The sequence below is a fragment of the Hippocampus bargibanti genome, linkage group LG08 (assembly GCF_051943395.1).
Source record: "Hippocampus bargibanti isolate YZ-2025 linkage group LG08, ASM5194339v1, whole genome shotgun sequence".
NCBI lineage: Eukaryota > Metazoa > Chordata > Actinopteri > Syngnathiformes > Syngnathidae > Hippocampus > Hippocampus bargibanti.
This window is the reverse complement of record NC_142741.1, coordinates 8,615,151-8,632,215: the sequence shown is the minus strand read 5'-3', so window position 1 is coordinate 8,632,215 and position 17,065 is coordinate 8,615,151.

Genomic DNA, 17,065 nt, shown 5'->3' with positions numbered 1-17,065 from the left:
AGGAGAGAGCAAGACAGAGAGAAAGCGGGTGAGAGAAAGAAAGAATCAGACAAAGAGCGAAAAAAGAGAGAAAGTGAGAGGGAAAAAAGAGAAAGAGGGCAAGGGAGAGAGAGAGAGAGAGAGAGAGAGAGAGAGAGAGAAGAGAAGGAAAGAGAAAGCGAAAGAAAGAGAGACAGACAGAGAAAAGAGAAAGAGAGACAGAGAGAGAAGAGAAATGGAGAAAGAAACAGAGAGAGAGAAAGAGAGTCGGGGAGAGAGAGAGAGAAAAAGAGATAGACAGAGAGAAAGAGAAAAATGAGAGAGTAAGACAGAAAGAGAGTGAGGGAGAAAGACAGATAGAGAGAAAGAAACGGAGAGAGTGAACAGAGAGAGAGAGAAGAAAAGAAAAAAAGAGAGAAAGAAACAGAGAGAGGGAAAAGAGAGAAAGTAAGAGAGAGAAATAGAAAAAAAGACAGTGTATGAGTGAAAAAGAGAAAGAGAGAGAGTGCAGAGAGTAATAGAGAAGGAGAAAGAGAGAGAAAAAAGAAAGAGAGATTAAGAGAGAAGGAGAGAGAGAGAGAATGGGAGAGCAAGAGAGAGAGATGGGGGTGTAGAAGTATAAAAGCTTCTTCCTGTTCCTGACAAGAGCGGAGTGCACGCACAAGGTGAGGCCAAACAAATACGAAGGCTCCTCCATCACCTTCTTCTTGTCCTTCTTTTACAAGGTAAGTTTGTCGCCGATGTCCATTTCCTTCCACTTTTTCTTTATTTTACTTTCTAACTTCACCTAACGCCCCCCACCACCCCCTCCCAAAAAGTCCGGCGTGCCAAAGACGCACCAGCTGTTTGGAGAGCCACCGTGCGCAACTTGCGTGCAATTTGGAGTCTCCGGAGGACCCTTGGGGGAGGTAGGGTGGTCTTTTCTCCCACTCACCCGTATTTGCTTGACGTTGAGCCCCACGTACAATACCTGAAGGTGACGTTTTGTTCGTTCGGCTCGCGTTACGCAAGTACGGATTGATCACTGGAGACCTCAAGTCCAGTCCAACCACCCCCCCCCCCCCCCCCTCCTCAGTTTAAAAAAGAATTCATTTCCATTTTAAAACTTCTACCGTCAACCCGGGTCATATTTTGCATGATGAAAAACAGCAGTAAAACTTGTTCGACATCTAATTTGCATGTGTACACATTCAACAGTTCTTTTATCAATAAAAAGAAAACTAGAAATATATTTTAAGCATTGAAGCTGTCGTAAAATCTGCTTGCTAATTTCAGTAAAGACTTTACAGGTGAGAATGTGAGTGTGCCCGCAAGCAGTCCAGGGTGTACAAAACGTCAGCTGGGATGGTCTCTAAGATACACATTTGAGAAAATATGAATGAAACCTGAAAAAAATCCACCATTTTGTTGACTTGATCACAAAATGGCCGACAATCCTCTATGTTATTTTAAACTGAAATTATCAATAAAAAAATTCAAAGTGCCTACAAAAAACCTGAGTTGTGTGTTTCTTTTAATGATTCTTAGTCAACAAACTGAAAAGGGTGAATTTTGGCAACTGGAGAAAAGACTAACATTTACATAATTAGACTCTAACAACAAAAAATGAATCTACGCGCACAGTCAACATTTCACATTGACTCCATTATATATCAAACAGAATATTAAGAATGGACATTTCCAGAAGCAGGGATGCTAATTTGTGTAAACACCCCCCCAAACCCCAGTCCCCCTTGGCGCCTTTTGGATAATCATTTTCCAAGTGGCACATCGATGGTGGTTGGTTTTTCCATCGCCATCCATTTTGTACGTCATCACCCGAGGCTCCGGGCGAGCGCTGCAGAAGTCCGAGATGGATTTAATGGCCAGGTTTTGTTAATAGTTAACTAAACATTACCGCAACTCGCACCCGCACACACCTGCCTACCCATCTGTCATTTGGATTGATGCGGTTTGCAGTCGTCCCTCGCATTGAGAACGGTTGTGCAGCCACACGCTCCAGCGTTCACTCAACCCGGAATAACTCAAAAAGAGAAAAAGTTAGCTAGCTAGGTAATAGAATTCTAGATAGCTAATAGATAGCTAGCTAACCAGATAGCTAATATGTTTCCTGAATCAAATAGCTAGTTATCTAGCTGTATTGCTAATAGCTAGCTCTCTACCTAGCCGGATAGTACTGTGCGTTTTTTGAGTTTTTATCCCTCGCGCTCGCTTTTGTTTGTTAATTTATGTACACTGGAATAAAAAAAAATACTTTAAGACTTTTACTTTAATGGAATAAAAGCATCTGGCTCCAAATCAATTTTTGTAAATGTATTTATTATTATTTTTATTTTTTTATCATAATAATAATAATAATAATAATAATAATAATAATAATAATAATAATAATAATAATAATAATACATTTAATTTTAAGCGCCTTTCAAAACTGTCAATGACAATTTACCGTAAAAGTGCTTTCAAATACGTTATAGAAATTTCATTGTCGTCACATCATTTACTGTCATTTTTTCCAATTTGAATGAGGAAAACATCTGTAAAAAGGTTTTTTATAATAATAATAATAATAATAATAATAATAATAATAATAATAATAATACATTTGACTCAAGGAATATGCAAGATATGGCATTTACATACTATATCGCAGATACTGGGAGGAGGAAATGGAAATAGATTAAAACAACATACGCACTGTGATTTATCAAGATTGCATCTGTTTTTAATAAGTTTCAATCGAAGGTGCAAAGTTAAAGAAATCAACATTTATTGAAAAATGGAATAATTTTCAACATTCAAAATATATTATTACACAACGAAATACTGAAGATCAATCAATATCTACTTGTGTTAAACTCTGCGCTCTACAAACTCGCCACGGACGCCCTTGCCTTCACGCGCAAACAGTACACATGTATAGTTGCAAAGCACACAGACATAGGCTAACTGCAGTTGAAATTTGCATACTGTCACGTCACTTGAGGCTCGAGGGCTGGGCTCGAGTGACGAAAGGAAAGCGGGGAGTGCGGATCCAAAATACACGGCGAGACAGATAGTCGTGAACAAAAGTCTTTACTGAGGCACGCATGAAAAAATGACAGCAGGATGAGGTGAGTGAGGGAGATCGGTGACAGCTGATCTGACGGCACGGAAGTAGCAGGGTAGCTTCCATAATACTCCGACGGCGACTGTCTAGCGCGATCGGTAGATATAGTCAGAAGGCACAATCAAGGGAATGACAATCAGCTGTGGGGACCCAGGTGCGTGATGATGGGAGGGGCCGTCTCCCCGGGAGCAGCGGAGGAGGTTACAGGAGGGGCGGGGCGCGCCCAGGACAGCGACGAGATGTGACAGTGCCCCCCCCTCAACGGACGCCTCTTGGCGGCCCACCAGGTTTGGAGGGGTGAGCCGCATGGAACGCCCGGATGAGAGACGGGTCGAGGATCCAGGCACGTGGGACCCACTGTCGTTCCTCCGGTCCATAGCCCTCCCAGTCGACCAGGTACTGCACTCCTCTGCCCATGAGCCTGGAGTCCAGTATCTCCCGCACGGTGTAGACCGGTCCGTCGGCCAACATCCGGGGGGGGGGGGGGGGGGGGGGGGTGGGCGTGGGGGCTAAGGAGCAGGTTTCCACTGGCTTGAGGAGGGAAACGTGGAAAACGGGGTGGATCCTCATGGTGGGTGGCAGCCGGAGCCTCACCGAGACTGGGCTGAGGATGGCCTCGATGGGGAAGGGACCCGTGAAGCGTGGGCCCAGCTTGGCTGAAGACCCTGCCAGCCTAAGGTCCCTCGTTGACAGCCACACCTCCTGCCCGACCTGGTAGTTGGGTGCCTGTCTCCGGTGACGGTCCGCCACCCGCTGGTTCCGGGATGCGGTGCGTGTCAGGGCGTCCCTGGTCTCCTTCCAGACTCGGTGGGCCCGTCTGAGGTGATGTTCAATCCACCTGGCCCTCCTGAGTGGGAAACAAGGGAGGCTGATAGCCACAGGCGGACATAAATGGGGACCGACCTGCGGCTGCGGAGACCAGGGAGTTGTGGGCGTACTCCGCCCAGGGTAGGTGCAGGGCCCACGACGCCGGGTTGTGGAGGCACACGCACCGGAGGGCCGCCTCCAGGTCCTGGTTCTTCCTCTCCGTCTGTCCGTTGGTCTGGGGATGGTATCCAGACGACAGGCTCGCCGACGCCCCTAGGGACCGACAGAAACGTTTCCATACCTTGGACACGAACTGCGGTCCCCGGTCCGACACGATGTCCGTCGGAATCCCGTGGAGACGGACGACGTGGTTAACCAGGAGTTGAGCCGTCTCGATGGCGGACGGCAACCTGGTTAACGGGACGAAGTGGGCCAACTTGGAGAATCGGTCCACAACGGTAAGGACGACCGTCTTGCCACGGGAGGGGGGGAGGCCTGTCACGAAGTCGACGGAGATGTGGGACCAGGGTCTGGACGGTACCGGTAGCGGCCGGAGGAGTCCTGCCGGGGGCTGATGGGAGGCTTTCCCACAGGCACAGGTCGGGCAGGCCTTCACGAAGAGGGTGATGTCCCTCCGGAACCCCGGCCACCAGAATCGTTGGGCGATGAGTTGGATCGTCCTGTTGAATCCCGGGTGACAGGCAATCCTGGAGGTGTGCCCCCAGACGAGCACCTCCGTGCGAAGAGGGGGGGGGGGAACGAACAGGCGATCCTTCGGACAGCCCCTGGGGATGGGGGTCGTCCCCTGGGCTTGCTGGACTTTTCTCTCAACCTCCCACCTCAGGGCACCCAGGATGCGCTGGGCCGGCAGAATGTTGGTGGTGGTCTCCTCCTTTTCTGCCGGCTCATGGATGCGGGATAGGGCATCGGGCTTGGTGTTCTGTGACCCTGGGCAGTAGGTGAGAGAAAAGTTAAAACGGGTGAGGAAGAGTGACCATCGGGCCTGACGGGAGTTCAGTCTCTTGGCCGACCGGATGCCGCCAGGTTCTTATGGTCAGTGAAGACGGTGAAGGGGTGTTTCGCTCCCTCAAGCCAGTGTCTCCATTCCTGCAGGGCCAGGACGACCGCCAGCAGTTCCCGGTTGCCGACGTCGTAGTTGGCCTCAGCGGGGCTGAGCCGGCGGGAGAAGAAGGCGCATGGGCGTAGCTTCTGGTCTGTGGGAGAGCGCTGGGACAGGACGGCCCCTACTCCGGACTCGGATGCGTCAACCTCGACCGTGAACGGGAGATCCGGGTCGGGATGACGCAGAACAGGGGGATTGGTGAAGGCTAGACGGAGGCGATTGAATGCCCCCTCAGCATCGGGCGTCCACCTGAAGGGAATCTTGGTGGACGTGAGGTTAGTGAGGGGGAGTGCCTTCTGATTATACCCGCGTATGAAGCGGCGGTAGAAGTTGGCAAACCCCAAAAATCGCTGAAGCTGTTTCCGCGTCTTTGGGATCGGCCATTCCACCACCGCTTTGGTTTTAGTGGGGTCGGCCCTGAGCTGCCCCCGCTCCACGATGAACCCTAGGAAGGACAGAGAGCGGACATGGAACTCACACTTCTCTGCCTTCACATAGAGCCGGTTTTGCAGGAACCGCGCCAGGACCCGTCGGACGTGTTGCCGGTGCTCCTCTGCGGAACGAGAAAAGATGAGAATATCGTCAAGATAAACAAAAACAAAAACATTGAGGAAGTCCCTGAGCACATCATTGATCAAATTTTGGAAGACGGCGGGCGCGTTCGTGAGTCCGAACGGCATCACCAGATATTCAAAATGTCCTAACGGTGTCTTAAATGCAGTTTTCCATTCATCCCCCTCCTGGATGCGGACCAAGTGGTACGCGCTACGGAGGTCTAATTTGGAAAAAATGGTTACTGATTGAAGGGGCGTGAAGGCTGAGTCCATGAGGGGGAGGGGGTATTTGTTACGGATGGTGATGTCGTTCAGACTCCGATAATCGACACACGGACGCAGGGTTCCGTCCTTCTTGTCAATAAAGAAGAACCCTGCGCCCAGCGGAGACCGTGACGGCCGAATGAGTCCCGCCGCGAGGGAGGAGTCTATGTAAGTGCTCAGGGCTTCCCGTTCCGGTTGTGAGATGTGGAAAAGTCTGGAGTCCGGTAATGGAGCCCCTGGCTGCAAGTCAATAGCACAGTCATACGGTCGGTGGGGCGGCAGGGATTGGGCGTTGTCCTTGCTGAACACCTCCCGCAGGTCGTGGTAGCAGTGTGGCACGCCCTTGAGGCAGATGGCCTCAGGCGGTCCACCGCGGGAGGCGTCTCGCCCTGCCGTAGCCGACCGTAGGCAGTTGGCGTAGCAGTAGGGGCTCCAGCCCTGAATGGTGGGACCCTCCCAGGAGATTGACGGGTCGTGGGTATTGAGCCAGGGGAGACCCAATACCAACGGCGCATTCCGGGAGGGCATAACTAAAAATTGGCGGTGCTCGACGTGGTTCCCCGCGACCCGGAGTTTGAGCGGGGCCGTGAGGTGGTTGACTCGGGCTAACAGTCTGCCGTCCAGGTCGACCATCTCCTTTGGGGGGTGGAGATCGATCAGCTAGCAGCCCAACGAGTCCGCCAGCTGGGGGTCAATGATGCACCCGTCGGCCCCCGAGTCCACTAGGGCCCGCACGGTTTGGGAGCTGGACGGGCCGATTAATTCGCTGTCCAGCTCCAACCGCGTAACGGGGGTCGTGGATTTGACCTCCAGAGGTCGCTGTGGTCGCCGTCTTGACGGGGACTTGCGTGGACCTGAGGTCTTCGCCTGGGGGCCTTGGGTGCGACGAGCCCCGGGGTAGTGTGGTCGTTCCTTCCCCCGAGGATCATGGGTTCGGGGGATTCCTCCAGGCGCTGCACACGCTCGCCGCCAGGTGTTGTAGACCTTCGGGGCTCGTCGAGGCGCCGGCCGCGCTGCTGCCTCTGTCGCTCTCGAAGTCGGTGATCCAGGCCGATGACTATGGCAACCAGGTCGTCGAAGGTGGTGCCAGCGTCGCGGGTAGCCAACTCGTCCTTGAGATCGGTGTTCAATCCGCGACGAAACACCCCCCTCAATGCTCGGTCGCCGTAGCCGCTGCCAGCGGCCTGGATGCGGAAGTCGACGGCGTATTCCGCGGCTGAACGGGCCCCTTGGACGCAGTCCAGTAATCTCCCCTCAGCTTCGGACTCCGTCACCGGATGATGGAAAACCCGGCGTAACTCGGCGACGAAGTCCGTGTACGAGGTGCGCAGCTCCGGTCGGGACTCGCGGATGGCCAGCACCCACGTCTCGGCTTCTCCCGTGAGCAGGCTGGTGATGAAGGCTACCTTCGCCTCATCGCTAACGCAGGCGTATGGGTGTTGCTCAAACACGAGCGTGCACTGCATTAAAAACTGAGCGCAGCGCCCGGTTTCGCCTGCGTAGCGGGAGGGAAGAGGAAATTGAGGAGCGTGCCTACTCACGGGCGGGGAAGGCTTAGCCGTGAGTGCGGAAATGCGTGCCTCAGCCGCCTCGAAGCGTTGAGCCAGCATGGTGGTAATTTGGCTGATTTCCGCGATGGCTCGGGCCAGCTGGCTCGAACGCTCCGTTTGCTCGGTGAGGGCGGCGAGAAATCTGTCTTCGCCGGCGGGATCCATAGTTGGTCGGAGTATTATGTCACGTCACTTGAGGCTCGAGGGCTGGGCTCGAGTGACGAAAGGAAAGCGGGGAGTGCGGATCCAAAATACACGGCGAGACAGATAGTCGTGAACATAAGTCTTTACTGAGGCACGCATGAAAAAATGACAGCAGGATGAGGTGAGTGAGCGAGATCGGTGACAGCTGATCTGACGGCACGGAAGTAGCAGGGTAGCTTCCAGAATACTCCGACGGCGACTGTCTAGCGCGATCGGTAGATATAGTCAGAAGGCACAATCAAGGGAATGACAATCAGCTGTGGGGACCCAGGTGCGTGATGATGGGAGGGGCCGTCTCCCCGGGAGCAGCGGAGGAGGTGACAGGAGGGGCGGGGCGCGCCCAGGACGGCGACGAGATGTGACACATACTCGGCACGGCAGGCAATCAGAAGCCCGCTTCGTGCTTCGGACTTTCCCGAGTGTTATAACGTCCTGCATTTGCATATAATTTTACAAAATAGATGCACAAAACCTCAGCCCATAAGAAAGATTCAAAAGAAGCTAACAAAATTTGTGATGCTACAAAACATAAACGGACATTATACCGTGACTGTAAAGTGTACTTGAGAGTTATGAAAGGCGCTTTGTGGCTTGTGGCCGATTATGCAACGCAAACATTGCATTGTGCACCATGACGACAAATGACAACTGGAGCAAAATCTTCAGCCAGGGATATTTACTGTAAATTAAGCAAGGTAGCATTTGTGGTAGGTACATCCTTAATTTAAAAAATATATATACTTTGCAACAATATTTTTCTTGCGATTAGTCATTTTAACTGTGTTTCAAGTTGTGAAAAATAGGGCAGGCAGCATTATGGCAGGCAACTTTTCAGAGTTGTCTGCCCTGATGTCTGCTAACTTTTTGTCATGAGTTTCAGACACTGTTTTTACTATAATTTGGACAAATTCGGTGGGCTGGATTAAAAAGCCGAGTGGGCCGTATGTGGCCTGCGGGCCGTAGTTTGCCCATGTCTGATATAGGAGAACCTTTAAACCTTTAGCTTAGCTGCTTTGCATGGTGGAGTTCGCAAAAAAAGTGAAAGAAGTGGGGGGAATGAATGCAGATGTCTTCAAAAAAAGTTTCAATTTGGGGGAAAAAATGAAAAAACAGTGAAATCGAATCAAATCTTTCAAAACTCTAAAATAAAGCAACGTTAGAGTTTAATGCTCCCTCTTCGATGTTCCGGTTAAGAAGAGCATTTTGAGCCAAATACAGACAATTTGAGGGAGGAATAGCCAACTCAAACACACAGAGCCTTCGAGTAAACCAGCCAAGATGCAACAACGGTGCCGACGACCCTTTCAAAATAATGCTTTCTAAGAAAAACCTTCACAGGAAAAAAAGGATTCAACCCCCGCTGTGTTGCTACAACTTCAGTTGGTTGTGAACTTTGTCTCAAAAAAATGTGTGCTTCAGCCAACCAGGCAATGCAAAAAAAAATGTTTGCATAGCATTAGCATTAGCATACACTGCCTTGCCCCTTTTCCTATGCACACAGTTTATTGCAAAAAAATAAAAAATAAACATCAGCGACGATCCCTTTCGTTTTGTAAACGCCCCCCCCCCCGCGTCCCCAGCAACAATTCCCAACTAGGTCTGTGTAAGCTCTGTCGTACAGCAGTGGTCCATCGATGATAAGGTTTCTTCAGCCATCATCTGTACTTCTTTGAAGGTGTCGGGCGTTTCGCTTCTTATCCAAAAGGCTTCGTTGACGAACTGACGAAGCCTGAACTGAAGAAACCTTCTCAATTCCCAGCCAGCAAATTTCCTCATGAAAGTTAATCACCGAGAACTGGCTCGTCGTGACAAAGCCCATCTTCCCCCTCATTCTTTACCTGAGAGCTTATTTGCTCCTGTTCAGTCAATATTTGTTTTAAAACGAGAGGCTGGGAGCGCGAACACTCGTCAGTATCCTGGTTACCTCATGCGGTTACCTTGCCGACTGGCAACAGGTAGTCCGAACTGGTCCTAGCGTCGCCGCCGATCATGCTACGGTGATGCCGATAACCTTCCCAACAGCTTACAGCTACAGTATTCTCTCCCCATGTGGATGCTCGTAACCCCCCCGTACCCTGCCAACAACAAATAGAAAACAAATATACATTTTGTTCAACACTACAGTATGGCCTTTTTATAACATGATATAACCAAATGGGCACGTGTGCACTTTGACCCCATTATTTTATTTTATTCTATTATTTTATTTTTATTTTGTATTTATTTTTATTTCTTATTATTTATTTATTTGTATATATTTTTTTTCATATTTACTGTAGTTTGTATTTTTTAAAAATAAAAAAATCGCCTGGCCGTTGACATGGCCTTTTGTTTCGGCACCGTGAACACCCGACCGTCTGTTTCTACACGCTAGCGACATGATTGCATTTGTGGAGCCTGCAAAACTGCAACCGCCTCGCTCTACGACCTTCAAATGGTTGCCTGAGTAGTCCCAGAGGCTAAATGGGTGCGTGTGTGCATTTGTACGTGTGTGTGTGTGTGTGTGTGTGTGTGTGTGTGTGTGTGTGTGGGGGATTGTGCTATTTCATTTGACAGTTACTGATAATCAAGAGTCATGCAAATGCCCGAGGCTTGTTCCCTTTCTATTGGTTGGTCCAACCAAGTCGTTTTTTTTCCTAGTGTCGGTCGTAGCAGCGAAAATGAACGCAAAGCAGCTTTGGTTTTGGATAATGATGATTGGTGTTTAGTTGGACGTAGCTATGTGCGCTTCGGATTGGCATAATACGATGTCTCATTGAGACAATGGGTCCTTCCTGGTCTGTTGACATCATGTTGCTGACTTGAGCTATCGAGCTGTCTAGCTGGCTATCTGGCTATCTAGCGAGCTATCTCGTTGGCTACCTACCTCGCTATTGATTTGCTATCTATCTATCTATCTATCTATCTATCTATCTATCTATCTATCTATCTATCTATCTATCTATCTATCTATCTATCTATCTATCTATCTATCTATCTATCTATCTATCTATCTATCTATCTATCTATCCATCCATCCATCCATCCCCCCCCCCTCTCTCTCTCTCTCTCTCTCTCTCTATCTATCTATCTATCTATCTATCTATCTATCTATCTATCTATCTATCTATCTATCTATCTATCTATCTATCTATCTATCTATCTATGTACCTACCTATCTATCTTTTTTCTATTTTGTTCTTTTGACTTTTGTTTATGGAGAATTTGTAAGAAATATTGTGCTATGTCTATTCTATAAGTATTAAGCCTCTTTGTCTTTTTTTGTAATACTGTACAATAGCTATCTGGCTGGCTGGCTAGCTATCTGCCTGGCTAGCTATTAGCTATCTATTGGCTTGCTAGCTAGCTTTCTATCTATTTGAATTTCTTCCGGGTTGAGTGAAAGCTTCCGCATGTGGCTGCCGCTGCTCACCTACAGAAAAACTCATTACTATTATTATTATTATTATTATTATTATTATTATTATTATTATTATTATTATTATTATTATTATTATTATTATTATTATTATCGATTAGCAAGCTAGCTAATTAAAAAAATAAAACAAACCAGATACTGATCTACTGGTTAAGAGACGCTTTGATCCTCTCCTCTTTCATCTGGAACTGCTGTGTGAAACAAAGAGTGTACAGAAAGTGCTGAAGTTGTCACGATCCGGCGGCGACAGTGGCAGCTGACGAGCGGGAACGTTAGGGATTGGTGGTGGATCGCTAAGCAGGACAGAGGCGTTGGTGCAGGCAGTAGATTTATTAACAGAAAGCGCGGGTCCGAGAAGACGCGGACCCGGTAAAAAGTTTGTAGAACAAAACAAAGAATGACTAAATGACAATGCTAGTGGGTGAGCGGCGGCAATCCACCCAACCACACTAACTAAGAAAACAAAGAGGCACACGGGGGTGCAGAACCACCTACGATGCGGTGCAATAAAACGCGTTCGTGGCTAGAATCATTCCTCGGGCGAAACAAATCACGTACTGATTACACGATCAAAGTACTGGCAGGGCGCGAGGCGAAGTATCTTCCGACGCTGGGTGAGTGCCAGTGTCGGGTTTAAATGTCAGTGATGAGGAAATTGACAGCAGCTGGCGGACGCCGGGAGCGGAGGCCCCGCCCAGCTGTCAACTGGCTCATGACAGTACCCCCCCCTCAACGGACGCCTCCTGGCGGCCCACCCGGTTTGGACGGGAGCGATGGGTCCAGGTTCCAGGCTCGCGGGACCCATTGACGATCCTCCGGTCCGTAGCCCTCCCAGTCGACCAGGTACTGGATGCCCTTTCCCCTGCGCCAAGAATCCAGGATCTCCCGCACTGCGTAGACCGGTCCTCCGTCCACCATCTGCAGGGGGGGGGGGATAGGCGGGAGGAGGGGCCAAGGGGCTGGATTCCACGGTTTGATGAGAGAGACATGGAAAACCGGGTGGATCTTCATGGAGGCGGGCAGCCGGAGTCGGACCGCGACCGGGTTGATGATGGCCTCCACTGCGAAGGGGCCCGCGAATCGCGGACCCAATTTGGGAGTGGTCCCGGCCAGCCGTAGGTCCCTTGTTGACAACCAGACCTTCTGGCCCACCTGGTAAGCTGGCGCGGGACGGCGACGGCGATCCGCAACCTTCTGGTTCCGGGCCGCCGTGCGTGATAGGGCTGCCCTGGTCTCCCTCCATACACGATGGGCCCGCCGATGGTGTTGTGTTGATGGGACCTCCACCTCCCCTTCCTGTGTGGGAAAGAGCGGCGGCTGGTAGCAATAGGCCGACATAAACGGTGACCGACCTGTGGCTGAGGAGACCAGGGTGTTGTGGGCATATTCCACCCACGGGAGATGGATGGACCAGGCCGAAGGACGATGGAGGCACACGCAGCGCAGGGCCGCCTCCAGGTCCTGGTTCTTCCTCTCGGTCTGGCCGTTGGACTGTGGATGGTAACCGGAGGACAGGCTGGCCGGCGCCCCCATGGACCTGCAGAAACGCTTCCAGACCCGGGATACGAACTGGGGTCCTCGGTCCGACACGATGTCAGCAGGGATCCCGTGGAGACGGACGACGCGTTTGACCAATAGTGTCGCCATCTCGATAGCGGACGGCAGCTGCCGGGGCTGATGGGAAGCCTTGCCGCAGGCGCACGACGGGCAGGCCTTAACGAAGTCCGCCACGTCGTCGCGGAGCCACGGCCACCAGAATCGCTGGGAGACGAGGTGCTCGGTGCGGCTCACCCCTGGGTGACACGCCACCTTGGATGCGTGCCCCCTCTGGAGCACCTCCGAGCGCAGCGACTGGGGAACAAACAGTTTACCTGTGGGACAGTTATCAGGAGCCGGGGTACTTCTTAATGACTCCATGACCCTCCGTTCGACCTCCCACTGGAGCGCCCCCACGATCTGGCAGGATGGGTTCCGCGAGGTCTTCCTTGGCTGCTGGCTCGTGGATCCACGAGAGGGCGTCGGGCTTGGTGTTTATGGTCCCTGGACAGTAGGTGAGGGTGAAGGAGAAGCGGGTTAAGAAGAGCGCCCACCGTGCCTGGCGTGCGTTCAGCCTGTTGGCGGCCCGGATGACCGCCAAGTTTTTGTGGTCGGTAAGCACGGTGAACGGCTCTTTCGCCCCTTCGAGCCAGTGCCTCCACTCCTGAAGGGCCAATACGACGGCGAGCACCTCCCGGTTGCCCATGTCGTAGTTGGCTTCTGCGGGGCTGAGGCGGCGGGAGAAGAAGGCGCAGGGGTGGAGCTCCTTGTCGACTGAGGAGCGTTGGGAGAGTACCGCCCCAACTCCTGAGTCCGAGGCATCTACCTCCACAATGAATGCGGCGTTGGGGTCTGTGTGGCGAAGAACTGGGGGGTGAGTGAACGCCCCTTTCAGCAGGCGGAACGCGGCGTCCGCTTTTTCCGTGCACCTGAACGGGGTCTTAGTGGAGGTGAGTTGGGTGAGAGGGAGGGCCTTCCGGCTGTAGTCATGGATGAAGCAGCGGTAGAAATTGGCGAAGGTCAGGAAGCGTTGTAGTTGCTTGCGAGAGGTGGGCGTGGGCCATTCTACCACCGCTTCGGTCTTGGCGGGGTCAGCCCGGATCTGCCCCCGCTCCACGATGAAGCCCAGGAAGGATAAGGAGGAGGTGTGGAATTCAAATTTCTCGGCTTTGATGTATAGTCGGTTCTGCAGCAGCCGCTGCAGAACCAGCCGGACGTGCTGGCGATGTGCCTCGAGGGATTCTGAAAAAATTAAAATGTCATCCAGATATACAAAACAGAAAATGTTCAGAAAATCCCTCAAGACGTCATTAATCAGATTCTGGAACACAGCGGGTGCATTGGTGAGACCAAATGGCATAACCAATTACTCGAAGTGTCCCAGAGGCGTCTTAAATGCGGTCTTCCACTCATCCCCCTCTTTAACCCGAATGAGATGGTACGTGCTCCGGAGGTCCAGTCGAGTGAAAACGGTCGCGACCTGGAGGGACGCGAAGGCGCAGTCAATCAATGGGAGCGGGTATTTGTTCTTGATAGTTATTTCGTTGAGTCCACGATAGTCCACGCATGGACGCAGCGATGTATCTTTTTTGGCGCTAAAAAAGAACCCCGCTCCCAAGGGTGACCGTGACGGCCGAATGAGCCTGGCTGCGAGTGAAGAGTCAATGTAGTCCCGGAGAGCCTGTTGTTCGGGTTGGGAGACATTGTAAAGACGAGAACTGGGGATGGAGGTCAATGGCGCAATCATAAGGACGGTGCGGTGGTAAGGACAGGGCGCGGTCATTGCTGAACGCCTGTCGTAGGTCGTGATAACAGGGCGGGACCCCCTCTAAACTACTAACCTCAGCTGGGTAGCTGCGAGACGATGACGACCCGCCCGCGGCCGACCTGAGGCAGTGAGCGTAGCAGAGGGGGTTCCACCCCTGAATGGTAGGTCCGTCCCACGAAATGTCCGGATTGTGGGTCCCCAGCCAAGGTAACCCGAGCACGATGGGAACCGAGCGTGAAGGCATCACGAAGAACCGCCGGTATTTTACGTGGTTGCCCGAGAGTACGAGTCGAAGCGGCGCGGTTTCTTGCTTAACCTCGGCGAGTAACCGCCCGTCGAGATCGAGTACGCTCCGACTCGCCCCCAGCTGGACAAGCCGACAACCCAACGCAGACACGATGCGCGGGTCTATGAAACAGCCCTCGGCCCCCGAATCCACTAGGGCCCGAACAGACATGGTCCTGGTGGGACCGTGTATTACGGCATCCAGCTCAAGTCTCCGGGACGTGAACCCACCCGCGGACCTTAAAGGGAGCCGTAGTTTGGGAGGACGGGGCAACTTACAGTCACTGGAGGGCTTTCCAGGGAAGCCCCCAACTAGGACAGTCCAGGGCTCGGTGACCCAACTTCCCACAGAGCTGGCAACCCAGGCCGGTGTTGCGTCACTCCGGCTGCCGCGCAGCGGCCCTTTCGCCCCCCCATCTCCATAGACTCCACTGCCGCGTGCCCCCCACGCAGAAAGGTCCGGGCACCGCCCCCTCGGGTCCCTGCCAGCGGCTCGGGATTAGCCTGGGCAGCACGCTCCCGGGCCCTTTCTCGCATCCGGTTGTCCAGCTGCAGCGTGAGGGAGAGCAGCTCGCGAAGGCTGGAGCACTCGTCGCGGGTGGCCAGTTCGTCCTTCAGCACCGCGTTGAGCCCGCGCCGAAACATCCCCCGCAGGGCACGGTCGTCGTACCCGCTGGCGGCTGACAGAACACGGAAGGCGACTGAATATTCCGCCGCCGATTGGTTGCCCTGGTGGCAGATCCACAGCTGGGCCTCTCCTTCCTGCCCACTCACCGGGTGATGGAACACCTGCCGTAGCTCGGCGATGAAGTCCGGGAAGGAGGCTCGGAGCTCCCAGACGGCCAACGCCCAAGCGGCTGCGGGTCCGGCAAGCAGGCTGCTAACATATGACACTTTGGCCGCGTCAGTGGTGTATACGGAGGGTTGTTGTTCGAATACTATGGAGCACTGCAGCAGGAATTGCGCACAGCGTCCGGGCTCCCCTCCGTAACGGGCGGGGTGTGGGATGTTGGGTTTGCGGCTCATAGTTTGGCAAGGGACGGCCCCCGAGGCGGAGGCGCCACTGGTCTCAAGTCTTTCTACCCGTTGGGCCAATCGGGTGATGTCGTGGCGGACCTCCGCGAGGGCGGGCACCAATTGACCGAGCTGCTCCGCCTGCTGAGCGAGGATGGAGAAGATACGGTTACTGTCTGCGGGATCCATGTTGGTCGGAAGATTCTGTCACGATCCGGCGGCGACAGTGGCAGCTGACGAGCGGGAACGTTAGGGATTGGTGGTGGATCGCTAAGCAGGACAGAGGCGTTGGTGCAGGCAGTAGATTTATTAACAGAAAGCGCGGGTCCGAGGAGACGCGGACCCGGTAAAAAGTTTGTAGAACAAAACAAAGAATGACTAAATGACAATGGTAGTGGGTGAGCGGCGGCAATCCACCCAACCACACTAACTAAGAAAACAAAGAGGCACACGGGGGTGCAGAACCACCTACGACACGGTGCAATAAAACAAACGCGTTCGTGGCTAGAATCATTCCTCGGGCGAAGCAAATCATGTACTGATTACACGATGAAAGTGGCAGGGCGCGAGGCGAAGTATCTTCCGACGCTGGGTGAGTGCCAGCGTCGGGTTTAAATGTCAAACAGTCAGTGATGAGGAAATTGACAGCAGCTGGCGTACGGCGGGAGCGGAGGCCCTGCCCAGCTGTCAACTGGCTCATGACAGAAGAATGAATAACTCTCTGTGTCTTTGTGTTGTAATGTTATTTGTCATTTAGTTTTTTTGTTTTATTGATTATAAGATGGCGCCGCGAGAGTGGTTGCCTTTCCAGCAGCTCCTGTATTTTGTTTTTCTACTTTCATTCCTTTCATAAATTTGCTGCTGTGTAATGTAAATTTCTCCACTGCGAAACTAATAAAGGCAAATCCAATCCAATCCAATACCGAAAAAGGTGACAAATGGGTCCACCAGCTGCTTTTGTTTCGGGAACGTCCACGCTCAGATATCGTCCGGAGCAGATGTCCAATTCGCATCATCCTTACCTGGATTAGTTGCCTGGCAACCTTCCACCTGGAGAAGGTTATTCGGTGCGGTGACAAAAAAAGTCACGTGTGTGTGTGTGTGTGTGTGTGTGTACGTATGTGTGTATGCAAACGCTGTTGTATGTGTGTGCAGGTGCGTTCACTGACTATTCAAATAATTGTGTTCCGAGTAATTTGGAAACAAGAGCTTGCTCTGCTCTGTTAACTCACGTCCTCGAGCACAAGTCGCACAATAAAGTGCGATGATGAAAGCGTAAATGTGCAAGCGTTCAAGTTGATCCACCCACACCCTCCAAGAACCCCCCCCCCCCCAAAAAAAAAGATAGAACACTGAATTCAATGCTTATCACATGCAAATAAATACCCGATGGATTTCACAGGAAAATTGGTTTGTGTACACGTGTGTTAGTGTGTGTGTGTGTGTGTTTGTGT